At 36.8% G+C, this 22,053-nt stretch overlaps 1 pseudogene; it reads right to left on the bottom strand.

The window, feature by feature from the left end:
• Positions 1 to 21,434: 21,434 nt before the first annotated feature.
• LOC105994809 lies at positions 21,435 to 21,793 on the bottom strand (annotated as a pseudogene).
• Between the last annotated feature and the right edge of the window lie 260 nt (positions 21,794 to 22,053).

The raw sequence follows: 22,053 nt of genomic DNA, 5'->3' as shown, positions 1-22,053 counted from the left end.
TTCAGCTCAAGGCTAGCGCTCTACCACTTGAGCCACAACGCCACTTCTGGCTTTTTTTTCTTTTTGCTTATGTGGTGCTGAGGAATCGAACCCAGGGTCTCATGCATGCAAGGCAAGCGCTCTACCACTGAGCCACCTTCCCAGCTCCTGAAAGATGTATTTCTGAAATGGAGGCCCTGAGAGAAGGTAGACTAATTCATACTAGCAGTTAATGATGCAGGACAATGCCTGAATTGATGTGCATGGTCACTTTAACCTCTGTGAAACTTGGTGTTCACAATGACTGTGGCTCTGCTTTTTCTTTTGTTGTCTTGGAGCCCTCTGTGCCAGGCTAGATAGAATGAGTGCTGGGATAGAATGAGTGTAAGGAAATGAGTGTAACATCAGGTGAGCCTGGAAATGGTTCCTGAGGTAGGACATTTTTGACTAAGTAAGGTTCAGGTTCATTTATCTGGGCTAATGAATGTTTTTGAGCAATTGTGGAAATGTTTACAATTCATTTCACATAGTGTCTATGAGATCAATCTAACTCTGGAAGTAGAAATTGTGTTGGTGAGTTCTCCTGTACCAGAGTACAGAGGACTGACTCGCTTTACCACCTGTGTGCTAGCTGCTTCCTCCCTTCTTCCAGTAAATGACATATACCCTTCACTTGAGAGTTTCTACAACTGGGGAAACATTTCTACCAGAAAATGTCTGTCATAGCTGAAACACTAGAACAATTCTTTTCAGTTTCATGTTTGCTAGGCAGGCTCTCTACCACTTGAACCATATATCCAGTCCTTTTTTTGTTTGGTTACTTCTCAGACAGCATCTAGTGCTTTATGTCTGAATGTATTTCTGACTATGCTCTATGTAGTTACATCCCTCCCCCCCCCCCCCCCCGCCATGTAACTGGGATAACAGACATGCACCGGCATAGTTGGCTTGTTTGTTTACAATAGGGTTTCACTAACATTTTGTGTGGGTTGGCCCAGAATCTTGATCCATCTGATCTTCACCTTCTGTGTAGCTGCGATTACAGGTATGAGCCTCCATTTTAAGTTTTGTAACTAATCTCAAAAAAATCATTGACAAACTGGATGCTGGTAGCTTATGCCTGTATTCCTACTTATTCAGGAGGCTGAGATCTGAGGATCATGCTTTGAAGCTGACACAGGCAGGAAAGTACCTGAGACGCTTATCTCCAGTTCACCACCTAAAAGCTGGAAGTGGAGTTTTGGATGAATTGGTAGAGGGCTAACCTTGAGCAAAAAGCTCAAGGACAGTGTTCAGACCCTGAGTTCAAATTCTAGTCCCAGTGCACACATGCATGTACACACATATACACACACAAATCACTAATTTAAGGAAGCAATATATTCTATTGTTTACAAATAAATAATATATCTAACATATATCTGTGTTTTAGTCTATATCTTATAGACTATAGTTAGAGACTACAGACTTGGATAAAATTTGGTATTTTAACTCCAAAGAAATAGTATCTAGACAATGTAAATGATATGTGGAACCCATCCATGCTAGATGTGTCTTTGCTGTCAATTAGTGCTCCTTCCCCTCCTCCCTACTTTCTTCCCTCTTGCCCCCTTTCTGTAGAACCAATCATGGAAATCACAATACTCTATTGGTACTGAAAAATTTCAATCACATGAATTACTGCCATCTGGAATTTACCTATTTTGTAATGATGAAGGAATGGATTAGGTGTCCCATGTTCTAAATAGACATCAAAGAATACTAGTGGAAACCCATTTGTCTCTGAGCATTGAGACTTTATAAGTGCAAATGCATAAGTGTTTAGAGTATTTAGTAATATAGTTTCTTGGGGAAACATATCAAAATGGAGTTGCTAGAGGACTCTCAAAATCACTAGTAAACAAGCTGTCAGGGTCTAGAGGGACTTTTATTTAGTCAGGGAGTTATCTTCCTGAAAAGGAGCTTACTAAACACTGAATAGAAGAAAACCCACTTGACGCATCAAATCAACAGTTAATCTATGCCTGGTGGAGAAATGAAAGCCTGTGTTAGTGTCCTAGAATGCACACGGGTCATGAATTTTCTTTCTCATTTGTCCCAATAACAAACCAATTCAACTTTCTGGGTTGTGCACTGAAGAAATCTGTACAGGAAAGCATGAGAGAAATGGGAAATAGTGTGCAGAAAATTTAGATTTTGTAATCTATTTAGGGAAATTCTTAAATATAGCAAATTATAATCAAGCTTTTGACACTGCTTTAGCAATGTGAATACAGATTGGGTTTCTTTCTGTAAAATTAATAAAACTTTTAACTTTTCACATATGATTTCTAGCAATCTAAAAATATTATTAAATTTGAAATTTAAAATAGTTGAAAGTAGTTGGGAGTATGAATCTGAGTCCAATATGAAATATAGTTGGATCCTTTGGAAATGCACCACAAATCTTGTTCAACATTGTGCTATTAATTAATAGTTCTACAGAGTGAAGTCTTTGTCTAATAGATACCTGTCCTAATGTTATGCAGGTCTTCAGGAGTTGGAGAGAAGGAGATGGCATAGCTTATGTGGGACTTGTAGGCCATTGTAATGGCTTAGATTTTACTCCAAATGAGATTGGAAGCCATGGAGGGCTTTGAAAAGATAAGTATTATATGACTTGAAGTATAAAAATTGATTTCTATACATATCATGTTAGAATAACTTTTTTTGGAACAACAGTCACGTTTAACTTACAGCCTATCAAAAACTACAGGGAAACAGCTACACAATGTATGAGAAACAATATAAACTCTTGGATCTCAGTAAATGGAAGAAATATTGAAAATATCATAGGAGAGGAAATGAGGGATTTATTTAGTAGTGACGGTGAGAGTAATGTTTAACATTGAGATTTTTCAGATCAGGTTTGTGCAAATATGTAGCTGAAGAGCAGATAAAATGGTTGGAAATACAATAGAGCTTAATGGTCTGTAGAGTTATTGAATCCCCTAGAAACAAAGACAGCAGTAGTGTTGGGGATAAAATGGTAATGTTACAATTCAATTACATTATGAAAATCTCATTGAAGTTTTAATTGAACACTGGAAGTATATAGGAGCTAGAATGGAAGAGTGAATGATTTAATTTTATTTTAATTAATTAATTAATTAAAGAATATTTTCTTGCATTACCTGTCACAGAGAGTGCCAACCTTATGTTCTATTGAACAGAACTTAGCACATTTATATAAGATTATATGTATATTTTAGGTAGATATTATGCCACGAAACACATTACTTGTTTACTATATTTTCCTGCACAAAACTTACATGAAACAACACAAAGCAAATACGTAGTTTTAAGGTGTTGTATTCCATTTTCCCAGATACTCTAGGCCTTATCTCCTTGAACAAGAAGGGTGTATATATTTGGACCATATGGTCTTATCGCCAAAAGATTTATCTTTCCTACATTATACTTTGATACTATGCTTTTAGATTGTTTTAGGGAAAAAAAGCAACAAAATCTCCTATGATCACTGCATCAAATAACTTTTATGTAAAAGCATATCACAAAATTTCATCTCAATTTCAAAATGTTGGAAAGCTACATCTAGAGATGTGGTTCAAGTAGAGCATATGTCATGAGGGAAAAAAAGCAACTTCTATTGAAGGTTGAGATGTTATCTTTTTTCTATTTCCTTTTTCTTAATGACATAAAATTTAGGATAGTTTTTTTTACCCTTTCTCTTTGGCAGCATGAAAATGAATAACAAACTAGCACCCCAATTTGAAAACTATTTTTAGTAATTTTTTTATTGTGAAAATACTGTACAGAGGAATTACAGTTACATGAGCAAGGTGATAAGTACATTTCTTATCATGAATTGTTGCCTCCTCCTCTGTTTTTCCCCTACCATCCCTTCCTCCCACCTCCTCAACTACACTCCTACACTCCCCTTCCCACCCCCTCCTCCCTTCCCCACCCCCACCTAAATTGTAAAGTTCATTTTTCTTTTTGCTTATGTGGTGCTGAGGAATCAAACCCAGGCCCTCATGCATACAAGGCAAGCACTCTACCACTGAGCCACCTTCCCAGCCCCTGTAAAGTTCATTTTTCAACATAGCATCTAGTACATCTCATTGAAAACTATTTTATGGCCTGCACAGTAGCATATTATTTTGTTTTTGTTCTAATCCACCTATTGTATTTTGGTATTGTCTATTGTAATTTTAAATTTGTTTTTTCTATATAATATACTTAAGATATTTCTTTAAACTACCTAATTCTTTAAAAATCAGAGTAGCCGGGTGCTGGTGGCTCACACCTGTAATCCTAGCTACTCAGGAGGCTGAGATCTGAGGATCGCGGTTCAAAGCCAGCCCGGGCAGGAGAGACCCTAAGATTCCTATCTCCAATAAACCACCAGAAAACCGGAGGTGGCGCTGTAGCTCAAGTGGTAGAGCACTCGCCTTGAGCTGAAGAGCTGAGGGACAGCGCCCAGGCCCAGAGTTCAAGCCCCTCGACGGACAAAAAAAAATCAATCAGAGTAAAAGTCTTTGATAAGTTGATTTGATATAGCTAGCGCTAAAGAAATTTAATCATTTACAGACAAAATATTGAAGGAGGAAACCAGAAAGGCATTGCATTTTTAAACAATGGGGTTTAAAGATTAGAAATTGACCAGACATCAAAAGAAGCAGATGGTATCAAAACCAGGGTCTTTTGGATTTGAGTCTATGAAGTAAATAACATATGCTGAGAATTTTATTCCTTTAGAATTATAGAGTCTAAACTTTTCCTGGAACAAATTGTAATAAAACTATGATTACTTAGGGTCAAGTCAGAGGGAGGTAGCTGAGTAAGTCTTAGATAAGGGTTTATATGATACCGTGGGGTTAAGAAAAGAGACCCAATTTCATGTATGTAACTGCATTCAATTCCATCTGGATTTGCAATATTCTCACTTTCACTGAGGGGCAGGAGTCCTGAACCAGGTTTTATAAGACCTCATTCTATCTTGTGATAATAAGAAATTGACAATATATTAAAACTTTGTAAATCTCTATAGAAAATGTAGAAGCTTGGGAGATAGAAGTAAAAAATATCTGAGATAAATATTAGACTGTAATGTTACTGAAACTATAAAATTGATGTGATGTGTTCATAGCTATGAATAAGGTGGCTATTTTGGATTTGAGTAATAACAACAACAACAATCCTTATATTTATTCATAATATTCATTCTCTCTTTGGAACTTCTGGTTAACTTTATGATGCTCTTTTGGTAGTCCTTATTTTTATTTTTTATTGTTATTATAAATGTGATATACAAAGGGGTTACAATTTCATATATCAGGTAAAGGGTACATTTCTTTTTGGACAATGTCACCCCTTCCTTTGCTCTCTCCAAGTTTTTCCCTCCCATCCAAGTCCTTGTTTATAAAGCTAAGAAAAAGTTCACATGAAGATAGTAATATAGTAAATAATGCTCTCAAAACATTCTTGATAGCCAGGTGCCAGTGGCTCACAATGTAATCATAGTTACTTAGGAAGCTGAAATCTAGAGAGTTGAAATTTGAAGCCAATTTGGGAAGAAAAGCCTGTGACTCTGTCTCCAAATTAACCAGCAATAATTGAGCTTGAAATTTATGTTAAGTGGTAAAGAATCAGTTGAACAACCAAGCTCAGCAAAATCAAAGATCCCATGTTCAAATCCCAGTATAGGCAAAAGAAGCAAAAGAAAAAGTAACAAATCAAATCCAAAACAAATCAAATCCATAACAAATCAAATCCCTATCATGTGCCAGACTATAACAGGGACTAATTTTTGCCTTGTATCTTGTCCTGAGAAAAACAGAGAAGATAAACCTCATTTCTTCTATTATTCAGAATCTTATTATTCTTAAGCAGGGAGAATATTTTGATATAATCCTTAGGGTTTCCTCTGTGCAATAATGTCCCTATCAATTAATACCATATTCATTAAATTCATACTTAGAGCTAGGAAGAATCTTGAATATTGTGAACAGATAATGTACTTTGTGATTAAGTGCTATGTATACATATTTGTAGTTCTACTAAAATCAGCAATCAATGTTTTATTTATTGAACATAGAATATTCAATTAAGCCTCATACACACACATGGAAAACTAACAAATTTAATAATTTAGGATATAAAAACTGATTAGTAGAATATCTTAAAGAAACTTGTATTCTTACTTTTTGAGAATGACTAATACACAAGTGTATTTATGCCACTGTTTTGTAATTTATTCAAGTTCTATAGGTTTTTCTTTTCTCTGTAAGTGTTGGTCTGGTGAAATCTGTCATACTGGATGAAATTCAGTTAATTTAACATTTTTGGTTGGTCATGAGTTTTGAACTCAGGGTCTGGGAAGTGTCTGTGAGTTTTTTTTTTTTTTTTTTTTTTGGGGGGGGGGTCCAGTCATGGGGCCTGAACTCTGGGCCTGAGCGCTTTCCCTCAGCTCTTTTTTTTTTTTTTTTTTTTTTGCTCAAGGCTATCATTCTATTACTTTTAGCTCCACTCTGGTTTTTGGTAATTTATTAGCCATAAGAGTCTCTGTACTGGGTGGTAAGCAAGGAGTTACACATGAATTAAATGAAGTGCTATAGACGCTTTGGAGAGTATAAATAGTGTAATTCTTTAAAAAGTCAAAGTCCAGTAAAAACAAGTGCTAGGAAATGAGAACTTTCAGGTGAGGAGGGTAGGGTCAAAAGGAGATAGGCAGAAGAATGAAAGGGAGAAGGAGGAAAAAATTCAGGCAACAATTCACTGTATATACAATAGAATTGAGAAATAGAAGGCAAGGGATGTGTCAAAGGGGTGAAGATGTTGAAGGATGACACAGATCAGGATGCAGAGTGCACATCCACTTTATATGTACAAAAAACTCCAAAACAGTCCAACAGACTTTTCTTCCCAGACTGTCTTCCAACCTTTATCCTCAGATCTCAGCCTCCTGAGTAGCTAGGATTACAGGAGTGAGCCACTAGAGCCCAGCAAATTGAGTTTGTTTTATAGTTGACAATACTAAATGTGTTGGAGAGACATATTTAAAAAAGAGTTATCAAGCTGGGCGCTGATGGCTCACTCCTGTAATCCTAGCTACTCTGGAGGCTGAGATTTGAGGGTTGTGATTCAAAGCCAGCCTGTGCAGGAAAGTCTGTGAGATTCTTAACTCCAATAAACCACTAGAAAACCAGAAGTGGCATTGTGGCTCAAGCGGTAGAGTGCTGACCTGGATTTGAAGAGCACAGGCCCAGAGTTCAAGCACCATGACCAGCAACAACAACAACAACAACAAAAAGTTATCAGACTCAATATCTGGACCAATGTTTGTGGATTATCCCATGCATGTATTTATATCCAGCTTCCTTTAGATATCTACAATGTATATAATAATTTTTTTTCTTTAGAAATAAACCTCTAGGAGTTGGAGGAAGATAGTGGAAGAGAGATTAGGGATTAAGCAAGCTCTTCCATAGAAACCAGTATTAGTATTCCAGTAGAAAATCTAAAGCTATAGAGACAAACCAAGTGTGATATCATAGTACAGTGAGTTTGGCCAGAGTGGAAAAACTGAGGCAGCTTAGTTAAGGATACAGAATTGAGCACCTCTGCTTTGTGGTGGTTAATGCCACTGGCAGCTGTATTCGACAGAGAGCCCAGGACAAAGGCACCAGAGGCAGTGTGGCTATGGATTCTACTCAACACCAGCAAGAACTGAGAAGCAGCAGAGATCTTCATTTGGCTGACCACAGACAGTCACAGACAGTGCAGACCGTGGATATGGACAGCCTCGAAACTGAAGGAAAGCTGTGAGTACGCCCAAGACATCCTCACTACTTCTCATCGAGCAGTGGTGGGAAGGTAGCCCCTCCCTAACCACCAGAGAAAAACTCCATCTTTGATACTGACACAGACCCAGCTAGAGCAGCTCGCTTAACTCAGACCTGGGAAGAAGACAATAGGAGCCATTCAACAGGTCAAAAGGATGTGACCTGTGGTCAGGCTCAGCCCTACTCCTGGGGAAAGTTGCCCTTCCCAAGCAGAGGCAGCTCTGCATGGGCAGGCAGACTCTCCTTAGTGGGTAAACAGAGACAGAGGCTAACCTACCCAACTGCTGCACAGGACCAACTCCAGCCCTTGAGCAAGTAAATTCTGAGATTGGCCCCAGGCTCATTGATTGAGTCTCTCAGGAGCTAGCCCGCCAGGGTAAACCTACTAATTGCTGACAGGCCACAGCCCTACCTATAACCTAGCACACCTCACAGCAACTCCAACCTAGAGGAAACAACCACCTCGCTCTTTTGTGATACTCAAAGTACATCACCCTCCCACTGAACTACCCTGGGAGGAGGGACATAAACTCCTGAGTAAGGCAGAGCTTCCTTCAGCCTGTTCAAACAACTGATTTAAGAAACTAAGCCACAGGACAACCAAACACAACAAGTAAACCAGAGACTCCACCACCAAGAGACTGGTTACAGACACAGGGGAGACACAAGATCCTCCTCTGCCCCCTCCAAAAAAAAAATTCAAAGAACTTTTTTCTACCTAATTAAAAAAAACTATTGTCTATTTTTTCATTTTTATTTTAGGTTTTTTGTTTGTTTCTTTTAAAGAATATTCTCTTTTACCTTTTGGTCCTTTTAGGTTTTTTCCCCCTTACTCAATTGCTGTTCTCTTCATCCCCAGATACATACTTGTCTTCGATTATTAGACTTTTATCCTTCATTTTGTGCATACTTAATTCAGATATTGATTATGCAATTCACAAACTCCCAGCCTTCACTCCATTAATTGTAGAATTATTTCTTTATACTTATATAATTTTAAGTGTTTCACTTAAAATGATTTATTTTTTTATTTTTCTTTTTGCTTTACCTCTCTTCTCTTTTCCTGCTATCCCTGCCCTTTCTCTGAATCACTCTCTCACTTTCCCTCCCTACATTTCTCCAATCTTACTCCTCAGAATTCTCACTAAACCTATTAATTTCTGGTCTGTTGACCCCTTCCTTGATTTTTCTTTGTCAATTGATCCCTGGCTGTTTGTTTTTGAACCAGATCCTATCTGTACCCATTTTGACTGGATCAAACAATCTGTGCAACTACAGGGCTGCAAATCCAGGTATCTCAACTCCCATTCATGACAATCAGGCAACAGAGCAGTCAATGAATAACCTAGAGGAGAGTTCCCAAAGTGCTCTACAAACACTACTGGTAAACATGCTGAATGAAAAGTTTGAAAGTCTGCAAAGGTCTCACTGTGAGTGTGATAGGCAAATATGTGAGCTGGATAGGGAAATGAATGAGCATGATTAATACAGGAATATTGAGAATATGATTAGGCTAGCCAAATATTAACACAGGAATATCATGAGTGTGATGAGACTAACCAAAGATTGATGCAGGAATATTGGGAGCCTGATGAGGCTAACCAAAGATTAATACAGGAATATTGGGAGCCTGATGAGGCTAACCAAAGATTAATACAGGAATATTGTGAGCATGATGAGGGTAATCTAAGATTAATAGAGGAGTTGCGTGACTGGGATGAGGATAGACACAGATTAATGAAGGCATTCATGGAATTCACAACAGACAGCTGGAGGAATCCAGGGAGGCCACAAAGGTAATGTTGAATGAAGCCCAACAGAAGGAAAGGGAGTCCAATGAAACCATAACCAATCAACTAAGGGATTGAACACTGAACACTGAGAATGAACACTAAAAACCAAATTAAGGAAGTAAAGAAGTCCATACAAGACCTAAAACAAAGCTCCAACAAAGAATTTGAAGCCATCAAATCTGGCCAATTAAAAGGAAAAGAAATAAAAAACAAAGTAGAAAGTCTTGACAGTAGGCAAGACTATGCAGAAGATTGAATATCTGGGACTGAAGACAACATAGATATTATGGAGAAAGAACATACAACTCTCCAAGACAAAGCCAAGAAATATGATCGATGTACTCAACATCTTGAAGATACCATGGAATGCCTAGTTTGAGGATAATGGGTGTAGAGGAGTACCAGAGACAGAAGTTAAAGGTCTAGGAAATTTATTTAACAGGATGCTAGCAGAGAACTTCCCAAATATGCAAAAAGATAGGCCTATTCAAATACAAGAATACTTTAGAACCTGAAATAGACCAGACCAGAACAGGACATCCCACTGACACATTGTAATCTGCACAGGATCAATTCAGACCAAGGAAAGGATTCTTAAATCTGTCAAGGAAAAAAGATCAATCACTTATAAAGGGAAAACAATAAGAATAACTTCAAAGGCGCTGGGAAGGTGGCTTAATGGTAGAGTGCTTGCCTTGCCTGCATGAGGCACTGGGAATGATTCCTCAGCACAACATAAGCAGAAAAAGCTGGAAGTGGAACTGTGGCTCAAGTGGTAGAGCACTAGCTTTGAGCTGAAGAGCTGAGGGCCACTGCCCAGCCCCAGAGTTCAGGCCTATGACTGATCCAAAAAATAATAATTGCAGATTTCTCAGCAGAGACAGTTAAAGCAAGAAGAGCCTGAAATGATGTATGCCAAATCCTAAAGACAAACAACTATCAACCAAGAATACTGTACCCAATAAAACTCCCCTTCATAATGGAAGGTCAAAGAAAAACCATCCACAGCAAAGAAAAATTGAAACAATATATCTCTAACAAACCAGCCCTACAAAAGATACTTACAGATGTCCTACAATAGAAAACTAACAAGAACACAATAAAGGCCAAGAAACAGCCCCCAAAGAATCCAAGAAGTATAGGAAGAACCCAGTTGGCACAGCCCCGAAGAAGGTGGATAACATGGCAGGAACTATCAAACACTTCTCAATCCTAACTCTTAATATTAGTGGACTTAACTCTCCTGGTAAGTGACATAAACTGTATAGTTGGATAAAAAAAAAACAAGATCCTTCTGTCTGCTGCCTTCAAGAGACACATCTTGCCCACAAAAACAAACATATTCTGAAAGTGAAGGGCTGGAATAAAATCTACCAAGCAAATGGTCCCCATAAACAGGTGGGAGTTGCAATGATACTATCAGCAAAAAATAGACTGAAAATTAGGGAGAAGAGATAAAGAATGTTATTAATACTAAATAAGGAATCTCTTCTTCAGGAAGATATTACAATTCTAATATCTATTCACCAAATAACAGAGAATCCAAATTTAGCCAAGAATCACTACTATTCCTAAAATCACACATAGATTCAATGAAATTAATTGTTGGGAACATTGACATACCACTATATCTGCTGGATAGGTCAACCCAGCAAAAACTCAACAGAGAAATCTCAGACTTAAACAACTGCGTAGATCAACCAGACTTATCAGTCATCTACTGAATACTTCATCTAGAAACATCAGAATACAGGTTCTTCTAAGCAGCATATGGAACATTTTCCAAAATAGACCACATTTTAGGTCATAGAGCAAATTTTTCCAAATCCAGAAACATTGAAATTATACCCTTCATTCTCTCAGACCACAAGGGAATAAAATTATTATTCAACACCAAAAGCCACCAAAGAAAATCCTGTAACACATGGAGGCTGAACAACACACTGTTGAACTACCAGTGGGTGACAGAAGAAATTATAAAGGAAATTCAAATGTTCATGATATTTAACAAAAAAGAACACCCAAATCACCAGCTTCTTTGGGACACAGCAAAGGCAGTACTCAGAGACACGTTTATAGCTCTGAGTTCTTACATCAACAAATTGAAGAGATTTGAAACCAACAATTTAACAAGGCACCTGAAGCTCCTTCAAAGTGAGCAACAATCTAAACCCCAATTCAGTAAATGGAAAAAATAATTAAAATTACATAAGAATTAAATGAATTAGAGTCCAAAAATCCATAGAAAGAATCAACAAAACAAAGAGTTGTTTTTTTTGAAAAAATTAACAAAATTGATAGACTCTTATCAAATCTTCTTAGAAAAAGAAGAGAACACACCCATATAAACAAACTCAGAGATGAGAATGGTAACATCACCACAGAAACAACCAAGATTTAGAAGATTATAAGGGAATACTTCTCAAACTGTTATGCTAATAAGTTTGAGAACCTGGCAGAAAAGGATGATTTCCTAGCAAATATCCACATGTCCAAACTAAATCAAGATGTGTTAAACTGACTTAACAGACTCATATCAAGCATGGAAATAGAAACAGCAATAAGAGACCTCCCACCCAAGAAAAGCCCAGGACCGGATGGATTTAGAGCTGAGTTCTACAAGACCTTAAAAGTAGAACTTACACTAAGACTCCTCCAACTAGTCAATGAAATTGAAAGTGCAAGTTCACTATCAAACTCCTTCTATGATGCCATCTTAACCTCCATCCCAAAACCACACCGGGACTTATCAAAGAAAGAGAACTACAGATCCATTTCTTTGATGAACATTGATGCAAAAGTTCTCAACAAAATATTGACCAAACAATTTCAACTCATCAAAAAAATTATACACTAGTATCAAACAGGATTCATTTCAGGGATGCAAAGCTGGTTCAATTTACACAAATCAATTAATATGATTCATCTTATCAATAAGAGTAAAGATAAGAACCACATGATTATCTCAATAGATGCAGAAAAGCATTTAACAGTATCAATACCCCTTTCTGATGAAAGCTCTGGAAAAACTAGGAATTCATGGATCATCCCTCAATATAATAAAGGCTGTGTATGACAGACCTAGAGCCAGCATTATACTTAATGGTGAAAAGCTAAAGCCATTTCATTTAAATTCAAGAATGAGACAAGGATGTCCACTCTCTCCACTTCTTTTCAATTTAGTATTAGATTGCCTAGCTACAGCAATAAGACAAGATGCAAACATAAAGGAGATCCTCCCCCTCTTTGCAGATGACATGATCTTGTATTTTAAGAACACCATGGACTTCACTCCCAAGTTACTTGAGCTGACCTGAAACTTTGGCAAATTAACAGGATACAAAATTAACCCTCAAAAATCAATGGCTTTCCTGAATGTCAATAATGAGAAGAACATGGCTGAAATCAGGAAAGAAATTCCTTTTGTAATAGCCCCACAAAAAAATACCTAAGAGTTAACTAAAGAAGTGAAGGACCTCTATGATGAAAACTTTAAAATCTTGAAAAAGGAAATTAAAGCAAGACTAAGGAAGTGGAAAACCCTTCCATGCTCCTGGATTGGGAACATCGTGAAAATGGCAGTACCTCCAAAGGATATCTACAAATTCAATGCAATACCTATCAATATCCCAACCTCATTCTTCAATGAAATAGAAGAAGCAACCCCAAAATTCATATGGAACAATAAAAGTCCCCAAGTAGCAAAAACAATCCTTATCAGAAAGAACAGTGATGGAGGAATATCAATTACAAACTTCGAACGCTACTACAAAGCCATAGTAATCAAAACAGCTTGGTACTGGCACAAGAACAGACCTGAGGACCAATGGAATAGGATTGAAGACCCAGAAACGAGCCCACAGACCTATAGCCACCTAATCTTCAATATGGGAGCTAAAAAAATAGAATGGAAGAAAGACAAGCTCTTCAGTAAATGGTGCTGGCAAAATTGGTTAATCACCTGTAGAAAACTAAAGCTAGATCCTTATATATCACCCTGAACTAGATTCAACTCCAAATGGATCAAAGACCTCAGGGTCAAAGCAGGCACCCTGAAAACATTAAGGAAGGAATAAGAGAAACTCTAGGGCTCCTTGGCCAGGTCGAAATTTTCTTAATAAAGAATCAGAAACACAACAACTAAAAGAAAGGTTGGACAAGAAAATGTGATCTCCCTCTCCTCTCTCTCTTTCTCTCTCTCTCTCCCTCCCTCTCTCTCTGTCCCTCCTTCCCCCCCCTCTCTCTCCCTCTCCCTACCTATGTATCTATGTATCTGTCTGTCTTATCTATGTATCCATGTATCTGTCTGTCTGTCTGTCTGTGTGTAAATGGAATTCTATGCTTCCATCAGAAAAAGTGACACCTGTTCATTTGTTAGGAAATGGAAAGACTTGGAAAAAATTATATTAAGTGATGTAAACCAGACTCAAAAAACAGTTCCCATGGTTTCTCTTATCTGCAATCACTAGTATATTTCTAGGACAAGCAGAAAAGGTCAAAAGCTATGTTCATATAACCATATAACCTGATGTTAAGCGAAATGAACCCCAAGATAGGCACAGAAGGGGTTTTATCTTAGTTTCTACTCTTTTTAATGTACTTATAATGTACATTATAAGTGATTTTTTTTGTTTCTTTGTATGTTCTTCCCCCATGGTACAACCCCTGTTGTCACTGGATTTGATTCCATTGTCTTGCATCTTGTATATAAATTTTTCTAATTTGAGGAGGGGAAGAGAAATAACAAAATGCTGAAACAAGGATACAGGACAACCCATTGAAATGTACAAGACAATATGTTTAATATGAACTTTACAACTTTGTGGGGGGTGTAAGAGAGGGGAGGGAGGAGTTGGGGAGGTGGGGAGGAGAGGGATGGCAAGGGAAAAATAAAGGAAGCTGTAATAATGCCTGATAGGAGCTGGACTCATTACCTTGCTCATATACCGGTTACCCCTCTGTACAATATCTTTACAATAAAAAATGTATGTTAAGAAAAAAAGAAAACAGTTGATGCTATAAAACAAAGGAAGAACATTATAGATGCAATATACTAAACAATATAAATTATATGTGTGTGTGCATGTGTTATGAAATAAAATTTCTCTATACAGAAAAAGAAACTTTTAAGCATAAAATGAATGAAAGTATGCACCTGAGCAATAATTTATTGAAAAGCTTTATATTTTTTGTTTTTTTGTTTTTGTGTGTACATATTTAAGGGTCACTAACAGATCTCACCCCTATGAAGTTTAGATTACAGAAAAACATTCAAAGAAGAAACAGGAAACAATCAATACAGTATATCAGCCTCAGTGTTCAATTCTTTGAAAACTTCTAAAAGTATACAGAATATAGTAGTATATAACTACTTTCATTTGATTATCATCTGTTCATTTTGAATGCAAGACCTTTTGGATGTTAGTACTTAATGCTGAGAAATTTTATATGATAATACTGACATTCATAGCCATTGGTTTAACAAGTTAATCTTAATAACTGCAAAGTGAGATCAAATTCTATCATGTTAGTTTTTTCCTGTGTGTTTTAAATAGAAATTCTTCCCAAATTGTTTTCCCTCAGGGTCATGGAAAAGATGGTCCTCAACAGCTGCAGGACAGAAAATTGGTCTACTAGATTGCCTCTATTTCACTGTCTGCCTTTTATTTTAAATTATTTCTTAAAGATGTCCTTTACCTTCAGGAACCTTTTTATTAAAAGGTAAGAAAATTGGAGGTGAGAATGAATGTTGTTTTCTAGAATTACTATTGTATTTAAATGGATCTCTTTCTGAGAAACCTGAAAATAGGTGTGTGGTGATTGCAAATTACTTTTTTTCTAACTACTTTTGCAGAATTTCTTACCATGCAACATCTTTGTCTTTTCTTAGATTGGAAAGATACTAGAAATATTGCGCTTGGATATCCTAGAGAATGTAGAGTAGGCAGAAGTTTGTGTGTGTGTGTGTGTGTGTGTGTGTGTGTGCATGCATACACACACATGCATGAAAAAGGACAAGATTTAAAAATTATTTTATGTAGGAATGTGTGTAGCATACTGAAATTGCTATCAAAGATATATTGATTTCTCTCTTTTAATCTTTGAGGAAAGATTACTTTCTTGTATTTCATTACTTGTAATATGTTATACATGAGACCCTTTGCCATCCTCCCAAATTTAGCATTCAGAATGGGTTCAGAAAAGATTCATAGGCCATAATATGATGACCAATAGGTCTATCTTCAGAGACTACAGATGTTAATCATAGGATGATATTAGACACTTTTGCAAGAAAACAATCAAGAAGGAAGAAAAGAAGTATCATATAACAATTATAGCATCTACACCTAATGTCAGCCAAAATACACAGGGGTTTGTAAAGTCAAACACAAATCATTTTGCCTTTCTATGTTTCTCTATGAGAAGAATGACATGCGCCTCTTCCTTTGTAGCACTCAAAATGCTGCTCAGTGTGTTCATTATTAGGCTTGGACATTCACTCTTTTGTTCTATCTTGTCAGGATAGGATAGGAAATGATTTAGTGTCTTCTGCAATCTTATTTGTTAACGACATAGTCATTTCAAATGACAATTCTAATTCTGGTCAGTTTTCTCCAAAAATGTGTGGAAGTTGTAGTACCTTGCTTCTGTAATGTTAATTGTTCAAAACAGTAAACATAGCAACTGTTCCCCCCCATCGCCTACCCTCCCCCCCACAAACCTATTTAGTTTATTTTATAGATATCAATTAGTATTAAGTTGGTCTAGTTTTTTTTTCTAATGTTGTTGTCTTAGTTCTTTGGCTCCATTTTTTAGACAAGTCTATTCTTCCTCAGATGGGTAAACCTATTAATCTTTAAAAATTATATTTTTATAATCTTTTTTTTTGGGTCCGGTCATGGGCCTGAACTCTGGACCTGGGTGCTGTCCTTCAGCTCTTCAGTTCAAGGCTAGCACTCTACCACTTGAGCCACAGCGCCACTTCCGGCTTTTTTTTTCTTTTTGCTTATGTGGTGCTGAGGAATCGAACCCAGGGCCTCATGCATGCAAGGCAAGTGCTCTACCACTGAGCCACCTTCCTAGCCCCTATTTTTATAATCTTTAAGTAGTTGTCCAAAGGAATTATCAAACACATCAGCTTATAAGTACAATGAATCTTGATCGATGTCACCTTTTCATCTTTCTCTCCCATACCTTTCTTTTTTTTTAAAAAAAAATAAGTTTTTTATTGTGAAAATACTGTGCAGAGGGGTTACAGTTACATGAGCAAGGTATTGAGTACATTTCCTATCAAGCATTGTTTCGACCCACTTCTCCACTCAATTTTTTAAAATTTCACAGATAAGCCTTGAATATGCTGACTGTATTCTCCCTGCTTCCTCTCATTAGTCTACCCCCTGCTTGACCTTCTCCTCACACTTTTCAAGTGCCAAGTTCCTGGTATTTACTTTCTTGAACTGTTAGTTTTTCTAAGGAATTACGCCATTTGAATTCTCTAATGAAAATACCATACTTCAGTGAATACATTTGTGTATGTTTGCATCCAACAGCCCCCCCCACCCCCCACCCTGCCAAAGTTGTACAGTTCGTTTTTCGACATAATGTCTTGTACAACCCATTGTTGCAATGGGTCTACCTGTATCTCTATTTGAACAATTTGTTTTTTCCCTTCCCCTCCACAAATTATACCAACACCAATACTGTGAAAACATAGGTCCCATGGTTTCCCTTATTTGCAATAACTAGTATATGTCTGAGACAAGCACAAACGGTCAGACAAGTTGATGTTGGGCAAAATGAACCCCAAGATTGCTATTGTTTCTAACATATTTATAAGATGATTTCTTTGTTGCTTTGTATGTCCCTCCTTCCCCCATGGTATAACCCTGTTCTCTTTTTCTATTTCATTAATGAACTTGGGATATTGATGAGTATTGCATTGAATTTGTATATAGCCTTTGGTAATATTGCCATTTTCATGATGCTAATCCACCCACTCCAGGAACATCGAATTTAATTTCTTTTTTTTTTTTTTAAAGAGATCTGCTGCCTGGGATCTGCTTTAATTTCTTTAAAAAATCTGTTATAATTTTGTGTTTTTGTGTTAAATTTTTGTGCTAATTTTTTATTGTCAAGGTGATGTACAGAGGAAATTCAGTTACATAAGTAAGGTAATAAGTACATTTCTTGTCAACCTTGTTACCATCTTCTCTCAATTTTCTCCTACTTTCTCTCCCCCCAAAGCCCCCCCAAGTTGTACAGATCATATCCAGCAAATTGTCTGTGTATACCCCTGTTGCATTGGTTCCCCCCTTGTCCTTTGTTTCACCATTCTGTTGTTCCCCTTCCCTTCCCTAATTCAAATAAATGTATATACAATACCAGAGTACCAAAATCAAATACAGTGACAACTTGAGATATACCATAGGGGAACAAACATACAAAAGAAACAAAAAATCATATAGTACATTACAAACAACAACAACAAAGAACAACCATTGTGTCCATGTCTTGGAGTTCATTTCGCTTAACATCATCTTATATGGTCATATGTACATAGCTATGGAGCTAATAAGTTCATTGCTAGGATTATCCTAGATGTATACTAATTATTGCAAATAGGGGAGACCATAGGACCTATATTTCTTTTGGTCTGGCTTACTTCACTTAATATAATTTTTTCCAAGTTTTTCCATTTCCTAACAAATGGGGTGGTGTCATACTTTCTCATGGAAGCATAGAATTCCATTATCTATATCTATATCTATTTATCTCTTTCTATGGATACACTCCCCACATTTTCTTGATCCATTCATCTACTGAGGGGCATCTGGTTTGGTTCATATCTTAGCTATGGTAAATAATGCTGCAATTAACATTGTGCTGGTAGCCTTAGTATGTCCATATTCGTGGTCATTTGAGTAAATGTCCCAAAGTGGGATTGCTGGGTCATAGGGGAGCTCTATGTGAAGTCTTTTGAGGAACCTCCATACTGTTTTCCAAAGTGTTTGAACAAGTTTATACTCTCACCAACAATGCAGTAGAGTTTTCTTGCCACCTCCCCTCCAGCATCTGTTGTTATTAGAGTTCTTGATTCTAGCCATTCTAACTGGGCTGAGGTGGAATCCCAAAATGGTTTTGATTTGCATTTCTTTATGGCTAGAGAAGTTGAGCATTTCTTCATGTGTCTATTGGTCATTCTTATTTCCTCTTCAGAGAAGTCTCTCTTTAAGTCCTTAGCCCACTTATTAATGGGGTGGTTGTTTCCTTGAAGATTTATTGTTGGGGGATTTAATTTTTTGAGTTCCAAGTATATTTTAGATATGAAGCCCTTGTCCTTTGTATGGCTAGTGAAGATATCTCCAATCCATGGGTTTTCTTTTGATCATGCTAGCTATGTCTTTTGCCATGCAGAAGCTCTGCAGTTTCATGCAATCCCACTTGTCCAACCTTTTTGTGATTTGTTGTGTTTCTGGGTCTTTATTAAGAAAACTTCAGCCTGTACCAAGGAGCCCTAGAGTTTATCCTATTCCTTCCTGTAATGTTCTCAGGGTGTCTGTTTTACTTCAAGGTCTTTGGTCCATTTGGAGTTGATTCTGTTGTAGGATGATATATGGAAATCTAGCTTTAATTTTCTACACGTGTTTAACTAGTTTTGCCAGCACATTTTATTGAAGAGGCTGTCTTTCTTCCATCCTATTTTTTGGCTCCCTTATCAAAGATCAGGTGGCTATAGGTCTGTGGGTTCATTTCTGGGTCTTCAGTTCTCTTCCATTGGTCATTAGGTCTGTTCTTGTGCCAGTACCAAGCTGTTTTGATTGCTATGGTTTTGTAATAGAGTTTGAAGTTTGCTATTGGTGTTCCTCCAGCACTCTTCTTTCTGCTAAAAATTGTTTTTTGCTATTTAGGGTCTTTTATTTTTTCACATGAATTTTTGGATTTCTTCTTGTATTTCATTAAAAAAAGAAGTTGTGATATTGATGCATATTGAATTGAATTTGTAGATAGCCTTTGGCAGTATTGCCATTTTCATGATGTTAATCCTCCCAATTCAGAAACATGGGAGGTTTTTCCACTTCCTTAGCTGTGCTTTAATTTCCTTTTTCAGATTTTTATGTTTTCATTGTAGAGGTCCTTCACTTCTTTGGTCAAGTTGATTCCTAGGTATCTTTTTTTTTTTTGAGGTTATTGCAAATGGCATTGCTTTCCTAATTTCAGCCTCTCTCTCCTCATTGTTGGTGTAGAGAAAAGCTACTGGTTTTTGTGGACTGATTTTATACCCTGCTACTTTTCAAAGTTTCAAATCAGCTCGAGTAACTTGAGATTCGAGTCTATGGGATTCTCTAGATATAGGAACATGTCATCTGCAAAGAGGGAGAGTTTTACTTCTTCCTTCCCTATTTGTATAATATTTTTGTTTGCCTCTTGCTTTATTTCTCTAGCTAGAAATTCTAATTATATCTTGAAGAGGAGTGGAGAGAGCAGTCAGCCTTGCCTCATTCCTGATTTAAGAGAAAATGTTTTTACCTTTTCATCAATAAGTATAATACTGGCTGTAGGCTTGTCATAGGCAGCCTTGATTATATTGAGGAATATTCCTAGTTTCTCCAGAGCTTTTATCATAAAGGGGTTTTGGATCTTGTCAAGTGATTTTTCTGCATCTATGGAGATAATCTTGTCCTTGATTCTATTCATGTGTTGAATTACATTAATCGATTTCCATATATTGAACCAGCTTTCCATCCCTGGATTGAATCTTGTTTGATCATAGTATATAATTTTTTTGATGAGTTGTTGAAGTTGGCTAGAATTTTATTAAGAAGTTTTGTATTGGTGTTTATCAGAGAAATGGGTCAATATTTCCTTTCTTTGATGAGTCCATGTCTGGTTTTGGGATGAGGATTATGCTGGATTCATAGAATTCTTGAATTTATTAGCATAAAAGTCTGCAAATTATTTCCTTATGATGTTGTGAATCTTGCTAGTTTCTGTAGTGAAGTTTCAGTTCTTTTCTCTGATTTTGTTTATTTGGATGTGTTTTCTTCTTTTTTGGGCAAGGTTTGCTAAGACTTTGTCAATTTTGTTAATTTTTTTTCAAAGGAGTAACTTTATTTTGCTGATTCTTTCTATCATTTTTTTGGTCTCTAATTCATTTAACTCTGATTTAATTTTAATTATTTCTTTCTGTCTACTATATTGAGTTTGGCTTGTTGCTCTTTTTTTCAGAGCTTAAGGTGCATCATTAGATTGTTGGTTTGAGATCTCTCCAATTTGTTTTTTTTTAAGCAAGACGTTTATTTAAACAACAAGACGCTTGACTTGAAGGGAAAACTATCTAGGATTCTTTTTTTTTTAAGAGTAATTTACTCCTACTTAAAGACGGATTGCCCTATATGTAACAGCTACATACAAAAAAGTTATAAAATTGTCCTTGGTTTTACAATGATAAATGAAAACATTAAAATTCTCCAATCAAACAAGGTATGCAAGGATTTTTGTTGTTTTTTATTTTTTTTGTTAAAACAATGAGAGCAAAATAACTTACTGAAATATAAAGATAAAAGCTTAATGAGCATGCCACGAATGGAGAAGGGGGATATTTTCACAGGACCAGTTTTTTTCCCCATCCCATCTCCATTTGATGTCAATCAAAATATAACATTGGCCATTTAGTTTAAAAGAAAAAAAAGAAAAAGAAAAAAGAAAAGCAATATGCTTGTGCACATATTGTACAATAAAGGAATGGGGAAGGGGAAAATGAAAGAATAGAGAAAACTATACTGTAGTAGTCAGGATGTGGTGGAACCACATTGCAGTTTTCTAATTAAGAATGTATTCTTGGTCTATAAGAACAAAGTTCTGGAGCAAAGTAGCAGGTTCCCTTTTTTAGTAGACACCTCCTGTCTGCTGCTGGAACACATCAATTGTATCTTCATCCTCCATTTCCAACTGTGCAGGTGTGTCTGCCTCATTGATTGGCTGCCCATCAAATCAGAATCTGACCTGCCTCATTGACAAACCCTGACGTTCACAATAGGCTTTCATTAGTTTACTAAGTGGTGTATGCCTCATAATCTTAAACTGCACCACAGAACCATCCTGCCCCGCCACCTTCAAATTAATATGATCGTTGTTCTCAGTCTTGACTCCTTCCTTGGGCTTTTCGTTGGCCATCGCCAGCGCAGGAGTCTTCTCAGATGCTGCTTCACAAAAGAGGTCCCTGGTCCGCACCGGAGAGCACACATGCAGCACCACAGCGGCTGGAGGAGGTGGCAGCGGTGGACAAGGCAGAGGGCGCCTCCAATTTGTTGATGTAGATACTCCGAGCTATAAATTTTTGTCTGAGCTGTGTCACAGAGGAGCTGGTATTTTTCTGTGCTCCTTTTTGTTAGATATCATGAAGGTATGAATTTCCAGTGTGATCTCTTCTATGA

The sequence above is a fragment of the Dipodomys ordii genome, unplaced genomic scaffold, assembly GCF_000151885.1.
Source record: "Dipodomys ordii isolate 6190 unplaced genomic scaffold, Dord_2.0 Scaffold5, whole genome shotgun sequence".
In the NCBI taxonomy this organism is placed as follows: Eukaryota; Metazoa; Chordata; class Mammalia; order Rodentia; family Heteromyidae; genus Dipodomys; species Dipodomys ordii.
Note: the sequence above shows the minus strand (reverse complement) of the source record. Positions and strands in the feature narration are given on the sequence as shown.